This window comes from Spea bombifrons, chromosome 2 (assembly GCF_027358695.1).
Source record: "Spea bombifrons isolate aSpeBom1 chromosome 2, aSpeBom1.2.pri, whole genome shotgun sequence".
Lineage (NCBI taxonomy): Eukaryota > Metazoa > Chordata > Amphibia > Anura > Pelobatidae > Spea > Spea bombifrons.
Genome location: NC_071088.1, coordinates 44597771 through 44612976, shown reverse-complemented (window position 1 = coordinate 44612976; position 15206 = coordinate 44597771). Strand labels below are relative to the sequence as shown.

Below are 15206 nucleotides of genomic sequence, written 5' to 3'. Positions count from 1 at the left end.
CACATATACCAAACCACACATATATACTAATCCACACATATACCAAACCACACATATATACTAATCCACACATATACCAATCCACACATATACCAATCCACACATATACCAATCCACACATATATACTAATCCACACATATACCAAACCACACATATACCAAACCACACATATATAGTAATCCACACATATACCAAACCACACATATACCAAACCACACATATATACTAATCCGCACATATACCAAACCACACATATACCAAACCACACATATATACTAATCCACACATATATACTAATCCACACACATACCAATCCACTCTCACTTAATGCTTTCCTACCTTTCCTTTCTTCTTTCAGCTTCTTTTCCTCTTCTTCGCTCCTCTTCTTCAGTTCTTCTGTCTTCTCTGTCTTCTTCCGGGTCAGAGGGCACGGACAGCGGTGGGCGCGGCTTCCGTGCTGTGCGCCGGGATCTGACAACAAATCCCGGCACACAGCAGCTGTTGCCGCCCGGATCGCAAGGGAGCGGTATCGGAGGTCTGTTAAAGACCTTCGATACCGCTCCCTTGCGAGCCTGCTCCTCCAGCGGCGGACATTACTGTCCGTCTCTGGAGGGGTGCCTGCAAATCGGCACCCCCGTGATGAGCGGCACCCGGTGCGGACCGCCCCCCCGCTAGGTACGCTACTGGGTATACATTTACAGTTGCTGGTATATTTCACTGCCAAACACCCCAATATGTGTTTAGCAACATCTCCTGAGTACAGTGATATTGCCCATATTGGGTGTTGTAGGTTTTTTCAGGGCTAAAAGGCCACAATTGGCACATGCACAATTCAGGTTTTCAACTTGGAATTTTGACATCTGGTCCTTCTGCCCCCATGTCTTTGAAGCTGGACAATTCAATTTACACCATCAAACCATATAATTCTGAAAACTAGACGGCCCAAGGTATTTCAAGTGCTGGTATTTTAACCATTTCTCTTTATGATTTGTACCACTAACTTTGACAGAATGAGCTGTCATACAGGGGCCCAAGGTAGTCAGAGATGACTCCAGCCCGGCTACCAAACAAAGATAGCACAGGCAGGAACTCCATTGTTTAATTACTCCCATCAATAGGATTGCTGCCTGGGGATTAAAGGCTGGGTTGTATGCATGTATCTGTTAATTTATGTTAATGCTGTTCTGTGGATATATCAGTCTATGTCAATAAACTGTTCATTCCTGCTGTACTCAGTTCAAGGTAGTTGTGTCTACTTATTGGGTACACATAGCAGGGTTCCAAGGTGCGCATGCTGACTGGTGCTGGAAGTTATTCCGGGGACGACAGGAGGATAAATGTGGGTGATCTCTGGGAGTTACTACAGCTCTCTTGGTGAACCCGTTACACTAACCTTTGCCAAAGTTTGGGGTGGTAATTTGTGCTGTGTTTTTTCACACAAATTGTACTTGAGTTATAAATGTGTAGCTTCTGGTCAAACACACGATACGTATTCAACGACATCCCCCGGAGTACAGTGATGCCACCGACGCGTAGGTTCTGGTTGTGGCGCTTTTTTTTCCTCTCTCAATTTGGTCAGTCTGCTTATATCCTATTTGGACTTTGAACCTGGTCACTCCAATTTATCACATCAAACAGGGCCAGATTAACGTAGGGGCTGATGGAGCTGCAGCTCCAGGCCCCTACCTGATATTTGTGAATTAATAATTAATGAATATATCTGTGATAGTATGGATGTGTAAGTGGGGGGGCATGGCACAGGGAGGCTGTTTAAGGCTAGGATGCCACATGCATGCGGTTTGTGGGCAAAGATGGCAAGCTTCCACTCTGTGGCCAGGTCCTGTGGATGCAATCTGGGTGCCAGGGCTGAGATGATAATGAGGGGGCATTAATTCCCAAGCATGTGCTGGCGGGGGGCATCATATAAATCAATACTTAATGGGGGGCTGGGTGGTATGCTAAATATATAATGGGGGGCTAGCTTAGGGCAATACACAAGGGTGCGGGGGCATTAGGGTGACCACATCGGCCATGTTTTTCAGGACACGCATAACTTTTACATATTGTTGACCAGCCCAGATAAAATGCTGCCCTTCAGTATGGGGATGTATAGACTCATGGAAGGGAACCAGTTACATTTATACCCCCCATACTGCAGAACAGCGTTTTATCTGGGCTGGCAGCATCAATACACAAGGGGGCAGCTGGGCCCCTTTCATAAATCAATACTAAAGGGATTGCAGGCTGGGGACATATACACACATAGTACACAAGGGGGCAAAAACACAAAAGGGGGGGTCAACGACAAAGCAGTGTGGAAAATACTTTTTTTTTTTTGTAGCTTAGCCGGTCCGGATGTGAGTGTCAGTGTCTGTCTTAGTGTGTGTGACTGTGTGTTGGTGTGGCAGAGCCTGTCCTGGTGTGTGTGTCAGTGTGGCAGAGCCTTTCCTGGTGTGTATGTCTGATGTCATCTTTATCCACTACACATGGATGCTGAGCAGTTAAGTTTTTTTATCTTATGGACAAAATGTGAAATAACGTATATATCATGCAATCACTTTATAAACATAGCAAATACACTGCATATATATAGTTAGAAGAAAATATGCTTATCAAATAGTTTTTAGTTATTGTAATGGACCTTTGTGAGCTGGAGCTACAATTGTTCTGCAGTGTAAGGGATTCTTATTCTTGTTAAGGACCATTATTAGATGGAGATATAAAGGTCCCTTGGCTGGACGGGAACTAGATTTCCCCTGTCACTCCCGGTAGCATATGAGAGGCTCTGCCAGGTCTGGGATAGGGTTAATCGCCGCAGGGTCCGTGGTGAGCAGATTGAGGAAGATATCATGAGGGGTGCAGGAGACGAAGAGGTTCTCCGGAGGAATTTCAGATGTGAAGAGTACGGCTGAGTTCTTGTGTGATTCTGCTATGGAATCCGTCCGTATGGCTGCTAGGGCCTCTGCCTTATCCGAAGTCTCCAGAAGGGCTTTATGGCTCAAATCTTAGTCAGCAGACTCAGCTTCCAAGCACCATTTGTGTGGGATACCGTTCTCTGGGAAAGAACTATTTGGGAAGGAGTTAGAAGTTTTGTTGGAGGAAGCCACTAGTGCCAAGTATTTCTTGCATAAACCTCTGCCATGTTTTCGTCCCAACCCGTTTAGGGCATCTAGAGGTCAGGATTCCAGACCCCAGCCCACATTTCGGGATAGGCCCTGTGGCTCCAGATGTCGGTCTTTTCGTGGTAGAGGCAGACCCTCCTCCTTTAAACAGGTGGACGGTTCTTCTAAGAAAGCATGACGCCAGAAACATTTTGATAGGGGGTAGGCTGAAGAGTTCTCTTCACCAATGGACTCTTTTTTGTTTGGACGCCTGGACCCTGGGCATCATTTCCAGAGGGTAGGGTCTGGAGCTTGTCAGTTCTCCCCCAGAGCGTTTTTTCTATGCCTCCTGCGGATCCAGGAGAATGGCACTTCGGGACCTTGTTCAAGAGTTCGTGATAAAGCAAGTGTTGATCCCTGTGCCTCCAGACCAAAGAGGAAGAGGGGTTTACTCCCACTTCTTCATTGTTCCCAAATCATCAGGAGATTTCAGACTCATTATAGATCTCACGTTTCTCAACCGTTTTGTGGCTTACAGGAAGATCATGATGGAGTCTGTCACGTCCACCATAGAACTTCTTTCCTGAGGAGACTTTCTCGATACTCTAGATTTTCAGGATGCCTATCTTCAAGTTCCCATCGGGGGGGGGGGGGGAGTCGCAGAAGTTTCTTTGTGTGGCCATTCCATCTACGAAATGGACTCTTCATTTCCAGTTCCAGGCTCTCCCTTTTGGTCTTTCTTCAGCTCCAAGAATCTTCACCAAACTGCTGCCAGGGATTGTTGCCTTCCTGAGCAAGGAAGGAATCAAGATGGTCCCTTATTTAGATGATTAGTGTCTGGCAGCAAGCTCTCCAGATCTTCTATCCCACCAGATTCACAGGACTGTTTGCCTGCTTCAGGATTTGGGATGGATTGTCAATTTTAAAAAATCCTGTCTGCTTCCTACCAGAACGATTCCTTTCCTGGGGTTTATCCTGGATACTCGCTGTCAAAAGATCTTTTTGCCAGGGGACAAGATTCAGAATATCACCAGCCTTTCCCGTTTACTTTTTTCCCAGACGTCTCTCCAGCCTGAGGTTGCTCATGGGCCTTCTGGGAATGGTGGTGTCTACGATGCCTGCCCTGGCATGGGCTCTTCTTCATATGCGTCCACAACATTGTTTCATCCTGAGGACATGGGATCGATCCATTCCAGCCCTCTCAAGGTAGGTTGCCATTCCAGCCAGCATTTGTCTTTCCCTCAGATGGTGGCTCCAGATGAAAAGACTGAATTCAGGTCTGGTTTGAACCGAGTCCGTTTGGACAGTAGTGTCTACAGACGCCATCTTATCCGGTTGGGGTTTTTGGTTTGACCAACATTGTCTTCATATCAATGTGCTGGAACTTCTGGCAGTCTGGAAGGCGCTCCTTTCTTGGCAATCCAGGTTACAGGGAAAAGCAGTGAGAGTTCTTTCAGACAATCGCACGGTGGTGGCTTTCCTGAAGAAGCAAGACGGCACAGTCTTCAATTCAGGGCTCTTCTTCAGAAGATCGGGAAGTGGGTTCCATCTCTCCCACCTTTTCGGACATGTTCATTCATGGAAAGGAGAACATTACTGCAGATTACCTCAGCAGAACATCTGTCCTTCAAGGAGAATGGAGTATAGACAAAAAAACGGGGCACATAGATATGTGGGGAAAAAATAAAACAAATATAGTGTAATAAATTCAAACAAAAATTAAAAATTATGATATTAATTGCACTCACAAGTGTACTTGAAAGTGATCGCTCATCAAAAATCCAGACTTTTTCTTGTCTTGGAGTTTCTGTGTTAAGAATAGGAAACGAAATAGTGCCGTAAAAATAATATTTGTTTTTTTTTGTCCTTCGTAAAGGTAAATCAGCAAGTCCTTTTGAAGTCCAAATTTCAATTATATTAAAGTTTCTCAACGCGTTTCGCAGATTTTGATCTCGGCTTCCTCAGGAGAAATTTAAAATTCAATCTGTATCCCGTCTGTGTCTTTGCGGTTTTTAAAGGTCCCCGCTCGCCGTCTTCCTCTGTTTACGTCATCCCTACGTCATCACGTTTGATCTTTTTTTTCCCTTTTTTCTTTATTAGTTGTTGTCTTTTAGGTGCCTCAAGACAAATTGACAACGAACGTTGTGGAAATCTCCATTCCATCGTATCATCGGGAATCGTAATCACCAATATTCGTGATCGGTAAGTATACAAGATAGATAATTCATAAAGTCAAAAAAAAGCAGACAGGCAGAATCAAGATAGAGGACATCTGTGTTTGTGGTTTGGAGTCTGTCCAAACTGAAGTGGGTAAGTGAAACAATGTAACAACCTAGTAGCAATGTAAATTGATATTGATTTGAAGATCTAATGTGTTAAATAAATATATATATTCTTCTTTCCACAGGAATATATCTTTGTGGAACAGAACCCCGTGGGGAAAAAAGACATCGGAAAGAGATGGATAGACAAACTATTAATTGTAGCCTCGTTAATTGATTAATTATTGTATCAGTGTTACTGATATCAATCTGTTCTGTGGTTAAACAATTCTCGTTAATTGATTGAGTAATTATCGTATCAGTGTTCAGGAGAATGGAGCCTGAGCACTGCAATATTTCTGCAGGTCACAAGAGACTGAGGTACTTCACAGATCGACCTCATGGCAATGGCAGCCAACAGGAAGCTGCCTGGAGTGGCAGTCCCAGTCTCTGTTGCGACCCCAGCGTCCCTGGTTGCTGCAGGCTTTTCGCTAAGTTAAAGACGGCTCTGGTGGTCGTGTGGAGTTGCAGCTTCATCAGCCCCTACGTTAATCCAGCCCAAAATTAGACATGCATTGGACTATATCAGGAAACCAGAATACACATTAAGTACCTTCTTTATACCCTTTAAGTAAAGTACTTTAATTTTGAATTAACAACAACACATGCCTTTTACAACAATTCTGTGACCCTGTGGAGTAAGCAAGGCATCTCTTGATGTTAGTATCCGGGCGTATGCCTTGTGTGCCTATGAATGTTGCTGTAAGTGGGTGTGAGTGCATGTGTGTGTCCATGACTGAATGTGTTTGTGTGTATGTTAATGTGAGTGTAAAGGTGCTTGCGTGTTTCTGTGTAAGTATGTCTATGTTTGTGGTGTGTCAGTGTTGGGTAGATGTGCGAGAGTCATTGTTAGTATAAGTGTCTCTGTTAGAGTAAGTGTACAGATGTAACTTACCTGTCTTTTTTCTGTGTCCATTTCATTCTTCCACCTCTCCTCATTCCTCCTTGCTCTTCTTTATATTCACATGTTTTTTTTTCTCCTACATTATGAAACCACACCCACAGGAGCAACCCTTCAAAGATTGCCCAGGAAAGTGCTAAGTAAAAGTTAGCACACCAAATTTTTTTCAACTATAATGGCCACCTGATCTCACAGTAAGTAAGTCGGCAGCATGCAACAGCTTTTGGTTTTATTTTACCTTTCCAACGATTGTGGAGGGGACCCTCCAGTAGCACATAGCATGAGATTATTGTTGGTACGTGGGTTCCACATTACTATCCATGGATCACATACAAGGTTGACACTGAAAGGGTTAGCATAGTAAGTTCAGAGAGAACTACAAGTGTGTGCAATGTAACCTTTTGCACAAAGATTGTGTGTGTGTGTTCTGTCCATTTATAAAAGGTTACCTGCTTGATTTTTTTGCTAATCATGGTTTAACTTATAGTCTATAAAAACACACCTACATAAAAGAATTGTTGTTGAAAAGTGTGAGTTTGTAGTGGGTAACTGAGCTAGTTAACCGTCGAGAAAATACATGAAACTAGGGCTGCAACTAACGATTATTTTCATAATCGATTAGTTGGCCGATTATTTTTTCGATTAATCGGATAAAAAATATTAATGTAAATTTTTCATTTATTTAAAATAATTTAATAAACAAATGATGTTAAATACAAACAGCAGAATAAAAAAAACTTTGATAAAATGCATTTCTTGTCTTTATTTCCCAACTAGCCCCCCCCCCCAATTTATGCACATTTGAGCCCAGGCTTGCCACCCTGCCTCCCAGACATGCCACGCTGCCTCCCACATATGCCACGCTGCCTACCACAGCACTCCATGCTGCCTCCCACATATGCCACGCCACCTCCCACATCTGCCACTCCCCTCTACCCCCCATATGCCTCTGTGCCTGATACGCCTTATACCCCGATAGACCACTCCATCCTTCCCAGACATGCCACCCTGCCCTCCTCACATATGCCACTTCACTCTACCCCCAGACATGCCACTGTGCCTGATACGCTTTATACACCCTGATACATCACTCCGTCCTCCCCAGACATGCCACACTGCCCTCCCCACATATGCCTTTTACCCCCAGATATGTCACTTCACTGCCCCCAGGATTTAGATTCCCCTTAGTTTGCCCCCCCTTTATCTCTAACTGCACCTTAAGTTAACTTTATTAAATTAACCCTCAGTTCTCATTAAATTAACCCTAAACACCCCATTAACCATAACTACCCTTAAATTAACTCTAAATACCCCATCAAAGCTACCCTAAATTAACCCTAAACTCCCCATTAACCACAGCATCCCCTAAATTAACCCTAAAGACCCCATCAACCACAGCATCCCCTAAATTAACCCTAAACTCCCCATTAACCACAACTGGCTCAAATTAACCCCAAACACCCCATTAACCACAGCTGTTCCTAAATTAACCCCAAACACCCCATTAACCACAACTGCCCCTAAATTAACCCTAAACACCCCATTAACCATAGCTGCCCCTAAACACCCCATTAACCATAACTGCCCCTAAATTAACCCCCACCTCCCCTAACTTTCAGTAGCCCAAATATTAACATATATATATATATATATATATATATATACTTACAGTTAGATGAGTGTCACAGCCATGTGGTTCTGGCCTGGAGAAGGAAGGGGCGGGGCCAGTTGTCATAGTGATTACAGGGAGGGGGAGTAAGTAGGAGCTGCTGCTGTGAGACGGTGAGTCAGTAAAACGGATTATATAATGAGGGGGATTTTTCAGAGCGTTTGCTCTGAAAAATCCCTCATTTTATAATCGATAATAATCGATTCAACTAATCGATAAGGAAATTCGTAGGCAACGAATTTCATTATCGATTATTATCGATTTTATTGATTAGTTGTTGCAGCCCTACATGAAACCATTTTTAAACATTGACACTTCCCTTTATTATTACTACACACAGAATGCTTTCCGAGACAAAGTAGAAGGAAGTCTGGCTTAGCACACAGGTGTGTACAGCACCCAGACAGCTACAACACCAACAAAGAGGCAACGACAAAACATAATGGTATAATTATTTCCATATATATGTACGCTCGCTGTGTGTATAATGTGTCATAATTATATTAAGTGGTTGACAGGGTCCAGTTCAACAAAATAAACAATTGTTCATGTAAACAAATGTTTTCAGTATTTCAGCTTATTGCTATTTATTTCACATTCTTACTGGAACCACAGAACATCCCGGTGTACCCAAACAACACAATTTATTGCCCAAATTTAATATTCTTCCAATGACAAAAGAGGAAAGATTATGACATTTAATTCGTCTAGGGTTGGGTTTTCCAGAATATGCAAAGAAAGGGTTCAATCTTGCAGCGCAAAGGTTGAAACTGGTAAAAGATTTGAGGCACATCCGTTAAGACGATATATTTATTCTTCCAAACAAAAGTAAAAGTCAATGCTTACAGAGCAGAGTGGTGAGAACACCTTCTGAAGACTCACATATACAGCTTAAACAAATCAATATTACAATTGTTCCAAATTCCTTGTTTAACCTCGCGCCAACGGAAGGAATGAATTTCAGTGTTTGGCTTGCCAATCAGGCTTCATCAAAGGCCTTGCGTGTTCGTTTAAAAATGCATATATATTATTACATTCACACCTGAGACCTTGTAACACTAACGAGTCACATGACACCAGTGAGGGGAAATGGCTAATTGGGCCTAATTTGGACATTTCCACTTAGGGGTGTACTCACTTTTGTTGCCAAGGTTTAGACATTAATGGCTGTGTGTTGAGTTATTTTGAGGGGACAGCAAATTTACACTGTTATACAGGCTGTACACTCACTACTTTACATTGTAGCAGAGTGTCATTTCTTCAGTGTTGTCACATTAAAAAAAATATAATAAAATATTTACAAAAATGTGAGGGGTGTTATCACTTTTGTGAGATACTGTACATACATATATACACACACATATAAACATCAGCTGCCTTAACACATTTTATCAATATTGCTAAATAATGTTATTTTAATTATACATATAAGAAATTAATCTGTGCAGAAAAATAGACAAAACATTAAATATTCTAAATATATATCCTTATTAATTATAAAATACTATTTATCATATAAAACATGTTGCCAATTTTTTATTTTTTTGTCCAGACCTTCCCATCTAAACGTACTAATATTAAAAAGCCACAGTTTGGCCACCTCTGGACTAGACAGACCCAGCTGGTTTTGTCCTTTCCTCAGTGACGTTGTTGTAGATCGGTGAAGTCACTGCAAAGACGACTACTACGGTATAACTGTCTAACCAATCAAGGTATGAAATAATAATGCATAAAAATGTGCCAGTAAACCCAGCATTTCTAAAATGCAATCTCTCTAAATGTTTACCGTAGATACTATGCATTCTGATAACCAGCGTTCTCCTGGCATCTGCCAAATCCAGATTTGTCACTTCAGAGAACACGTTTCCACTGCTCTCAAGAGTACAGCGGCGGTGTGCTTTACAACCGTGCTGATGTTGCTTATTATAACACCATAGTAAGCGGGGCAATAGAGGACAGGCAGTTTGATGTAGAACACATTTCAGCATTTGGCGGCATCCACTCTGAGTGTGTGTGGCCTGCACTAATCGAGAAAGAGAGACAGAGAAACTTTGTAAAAACATGAACCATTGGTCTGGTCCTGTGGTGTAAAAAAACCCCTATTTTTAAGGGGTTAAAATAAACTTACATAGACAGTCTACTTTTTTACAATTCTTTTAAAATTATTATGTTTTTCTAAATACTCATAAAGTATTTCAATAATTATTACACTATATTATCATTATTACGATAAAAAACTACACTCATCATTAATACATTTGTCCTCACGAGGGTTACATCTGCTGTAGGGGATCTGTTGTTGAGAAGATTCAAACACAAACTGCAATAACAAAACAAAATTGAAACTATATTTCATACATAGACCTGACTTATGTATATAGTTCATTGATGCCGAGGAAAATGACACTCTCACAAGAAATAACTAATCAAGTATGTTACAGCAGTTATTTTTTTTCTTTTAATAAAACCAAAGCAAGAAAATTAAAACGTATATAAACTAATTTATAAAGTTAAGCCTGCAGAACAGTTAAAAAAATCAAAATCAGCATATGAATTATAAAAGTATATATAGAACTAAATGATAACTATATGATTAATAGTAATTAGATGTCAGCTTAGCTTAAATTGTCAAGTGTAGTCATCAAATATAGATTGCTGATCTTCAGCAATAATCCCTAAATTATTACAAACTTTATTTTTAACTTTGAATGGACAGCCTACTTTAAATATCCTCCTACAATAACCTGCTTATTAACTAATACATTTTGGGTCGAGTGGCTTGTTGCTGTCAATTGGGCGCACTGTTCCACATGTCTCATGTCATCAGAGTTTTTATGTTAAGGAGTGTATCGAGGCTTGCAGTGGCACACAGATAGTAGCGGTTGTCCTTGTTTGTGCCCACATGAGCTTTGGGAGATCTGTGGTCCTCAGTATAATTCCCAATGATTTGCACCCTTGCACAGGTGCACAGATGTATGCTTATCCAGGTGTAGCAGTGAAAAATCTAATTTCACCACATACAGAGAATAGAGAGAGATGTGTAGTATATTCAGCAAACATTGAACAGATATCACTCACCTTATGCCAGTTTGAGAAGTGGTTGGTTTCACTGAAATATCACTCTAGAAATCGGAGAAGGAAATATCAATGGGTCCAGATTTAGAGGCATCTTGAAAATCATCATCTTCTGATTTACCACACTACATAAGAAAGACACAGACCACCATTTTTAAAAAAAATACATTCTTTAAAGCACAGCGATCCTCAGATAACAGAAATGTGTTTGGAACATACATGAATGGAATATCTATAAACCTACACCAAGGTTTTCTCTGCAAACCAAAACAGCAGCTACAGGGTCTAAAGTTAACTGCAAAATAATATTAAACTATGCATATATGCTAAAAGCAGGCGCTGATAGGTTGTTGCCATAAAAACGGAAAAAAGCTTCATTGAAAATGTTATTTTTATGTGATCCAGCTTTCACGCTAAAGAATATGGCAGATGTGCTAATATTTATTTACTTAACATATAGAGACTCAAATTAATGTTGTTATTTAAAAAACCCAAGCCCCTCCAACCAACTCAGATTCGAGCAAAGATTTATTATTTCCTGAAACTTTAACAGTGTGAATAATCTGCAAATGAGAACAAATCCCTTTAACAGCCCAAAGAAAATATGAAATCTCACTGATTTACCTACAAAATTCTATGTTCCAAAATATCTTTCTCAAAGTCTCCTCACACATCCAACTATGCATTATGCAGTAAGTTCAGTCCTTCTGGCTAGGAAAAGCTGGCAGTGTTGGCACTTCCTAATAGTTAATTAATAGTTATTAATAGTTAATAAGTGGAAGAGTTTAAACTACAACTTTAATGCTTCCAAGCTAATAAAATTTGTTTTTGGGACAAGCTGTCAAGTGCAAGTCATATCATATTTACCGAATTGTACATATAGTGTTCCATATTTCTACTTTTGGATCAAGAGTAGGAAGGTTAGGTAGAAGGGTTGAACTGGAACCAATTTATGTTTGAGCAGTATTTAGCTGCCCCTCCTATTAAATAAGTCTAACAAAAAAAAAACACGGTAATGGCCAGTAAAGGGAAGAGAGCCTTATTTGTTGAGTTGTTTTGGGAGATGGGAGTGATGTGTGGAAAAGTACCTTTAATATGCATTATTCTTTGTTGACATTCCACTCAACACTGTCCTCTTTAGAGAATATCATAAGTTACTGTTATTTTGTTTTCCACAGAATTAAGCCCATTTTTAAAACTGTGATAATTGTATTATTTTAATGCTTGTTTGCTTATTTAAAAAAATATTTACTACTACTTCAGGTTAAAAATCAAGTACAAATATGAAACAATGAGCATGCACTAAAAGTTTTATTTAACAACAATCTTCCGCAGTTGATGATAAGAGTTCGTGTGACAGTAAGCACAGCTATCAGTCAACTTATATCGATGTTAAGATTGCGGACGTTTCTCCTCCTTTCAGCCAGACTCTGGGGGTTATGTTGGAAGACCAGCATGATTGTCGCCAGCGGCTGCTTCTCAACGCCGGCGGCTGCTTCTCCTCAACACCAAACGGCAAACCGATCACAAATAGTCGACGTTGTCATCATGGTCGACGCTGTCGAGGCTGTCATCATCGTCGACGCTGTCGAGGCTGTCATCATGGTCGACGCTGTCGACGCTGTCATCATGGTCGACGCTGTCGACGCTGTCATCATGGTCGACGCTGTCGACGCTGTCATCATGGTCGACGCTGTCGACGCTGTCATCATGGTCGACGCTGTCGACGCTGTCATCATGGTCGCCGCTGTCGACGCTGTCATCATGGTCGCCGCTGTCGACGCTGTCATCATGGTCGACGCTGTCGACGCTGTCATCATGGTCGACGCTGTCGACGCTGTCATCATGGTCGACGCTGTCATCATGGTCGCCGCTGTCGACGCTGTCATCATGGTCGACGCTGTCGACGCTGTCATCATGGTCGACGCTGTCATCATGGTCGCCGCTGTCGACGCTGTCATCATGGTCGACGCTGTCGACGCTGTCATCATGGTCGACGCTGTCATCATGGTCGCCGCTGTCGACGCTGTCATCATGGTCGCCGCTGTCGACGCTGTCATCATGGTCGACGCTGTCGACGCTGTCATCATGGTCGACGCTGTCATCATGGTCGCCGCTGTCATCATCGTCGTCGACGCCATCTTCGACGTCATTCGTTCTTCTTTTACGTCTGCGTTTTCGAATTAGGTAGAAAAATCCCCAAAATGCACCACCTACAATGACGGCAGCACTACCCCCGACGCCAAAAATGATAAAATTGTGCGACTCCAAAATGGCCTTCACTTTCTCCGACAGGTTGCCCTTGGTTAACTTCTGCTTTTGTGCGGCCATTGCTTCCAGCTCACTTTCATGCATCAGAGATTTGCCGTAGTTCAGATTAACCAGGCTAGGAGGGATCACCTTGACGGCATAGTAAACCCGCTTGATTAATTTAAAGTCCAATGCGTGTTGCACATCGCAACGGTATGAGCCGGCGTCGCTCTCCTTGATGGCTGGAAAGGTGATGTTAAAGTACCTGATTCTGAGTGGGCGAAATAGGTCATCTTGGGTTGTTACCTGACCTTTGGTGTTGTACCAGTAGTAATTCAACCCCTGATTTGATTGCCCTTCAGCAGGCACAATCAGACAGTTCATAGTAAAAGGCTGTCCCACGGTCAGAGTATAACTCGTCATGCCGCAAATCCAACTCACTACACAGGATACGCTGACGGTTTCACAGTCCTCCCTCTTCCCTGATGGTCCCACAATGCAACGCTTTTCTTTCTTGTTACCAAGTCCACAAGAAGTGCTGCACGGGGAAGATTCTACAACCATCTTGACAGATACACCTTTAAGCCGGTCGGGGACGGTCACAGCTTTCAGGTTTTGTAAGTCAATATCATATGTTTCTTTTGCCATTGCTAAATAACAAAAAAGTAGTCCAAATAGATACATTTTGTTTGCGAGCCGTTAAGCCAGGGTTTGCAATCTCCCTTCTGCTTCACGACCTTGCATTAAATGTATACTACTGTTAGCAGGATGCTGCCTTTACAGCATCTCCACTCTATGACATCACAGTGAGAGAATCATCACAAAGGAACCAAGACTAAAAATTTAAAGGGGAAGCTGCACATAGAAATCAACTGCAAATAAACAATGAAGGCGACCGGTATTCATTTCTGGATTCTCACCTCGAATGGAGATTCTCTCTAGATGTGTCCATTACTTCACATTTTATAAGCACTTTTTAACATTTTAGTAAGCAATTAGTGTACTTTATTCATGTGTTTTTTAGTCAATCTGCCTTTTCCTTCACTACTTCCACAAGTACTGCCAGCGAGGTGTAATACCTCGAATAAAAACCTCATTTTTATATGAGGCCATTTGTTACTAAATTAAATAAAATTGAAATTTAACACCAAAAGCTTAACAAGTTTGCCTAATAAGCAGTTTTTTATTACACAAAACAAAATACAATCCTAGAGCAAAACTACATTTCTACATATAGTTTGTATGATGAGAGCACATGCTACTTACATGCTTTTCAGAATAAAATGAAGAGCCCAGAAAACAGTTCATGGAATGCACACATGTAGACTGCTGTAAATGCAACAACTTTCTACATGATCTACTTGGGAGCATTCGTTTTACTCTGTAACACCCTGTACTATATAATTAATGAGTGCGATATAGTATTACCGGCGCCCAGCCTCAGTGACACAATATTCCATTACATCCACATTCCAACGCATCGAGCAGCATTCCATGCTTCAGCAACGTATCCTCTCTTACATAAAACCCTCATAACAAGCTTTGCAAACCTCCAAAAAACTAGTAAAAATAAATCGATAACAATGTTTATGTATTTACCGCCTCATATAATGTAATCTATCTTTACATTCAGCATCAAAACACTGTTAAAGTTAAAGCAGGTAAAACATACACCGCGACCTACATCAAAGTAACAAATGCCTTAAAGACTCTCACCTGCCGCCTCCGCCGCTACCACCGGCTCCAGCTCCTGGCCGAAGCGCCATCTTCACAAGTATTATTCAATACAAAGCTGTCAAACTACTACCGGGGAACGGATGCTGTTAAAACTGCACTTCCGGTTTCTCCATTGACCCGTCTCGGGTGGTTGGCTGACAGGAAAGAGCAC

The 15206-nt window shown here is 41.7% G+C and overlaps 1 long non-coding RNA gene across 1 annotated transcript; it reads right to left on the bottom strand.

Annotated features, from left to right (window-relative positions):
• Positions 1-10025: 10025 nt before the first annotated feature.
• On the bottom strand, positions 10026-15206 carry LOC128474587 (uncharacterized). Its single transcript, XR_008346368.1, has 3 exons — positions 15035-15206; positions 11072-11193; positions 10026-10313 (listed from the first exon to the last, which is right to left on the bottom strand). It is a non-coding gene; the product is annotated as an uncharacterized LOC128474587 (long non-coding RNA).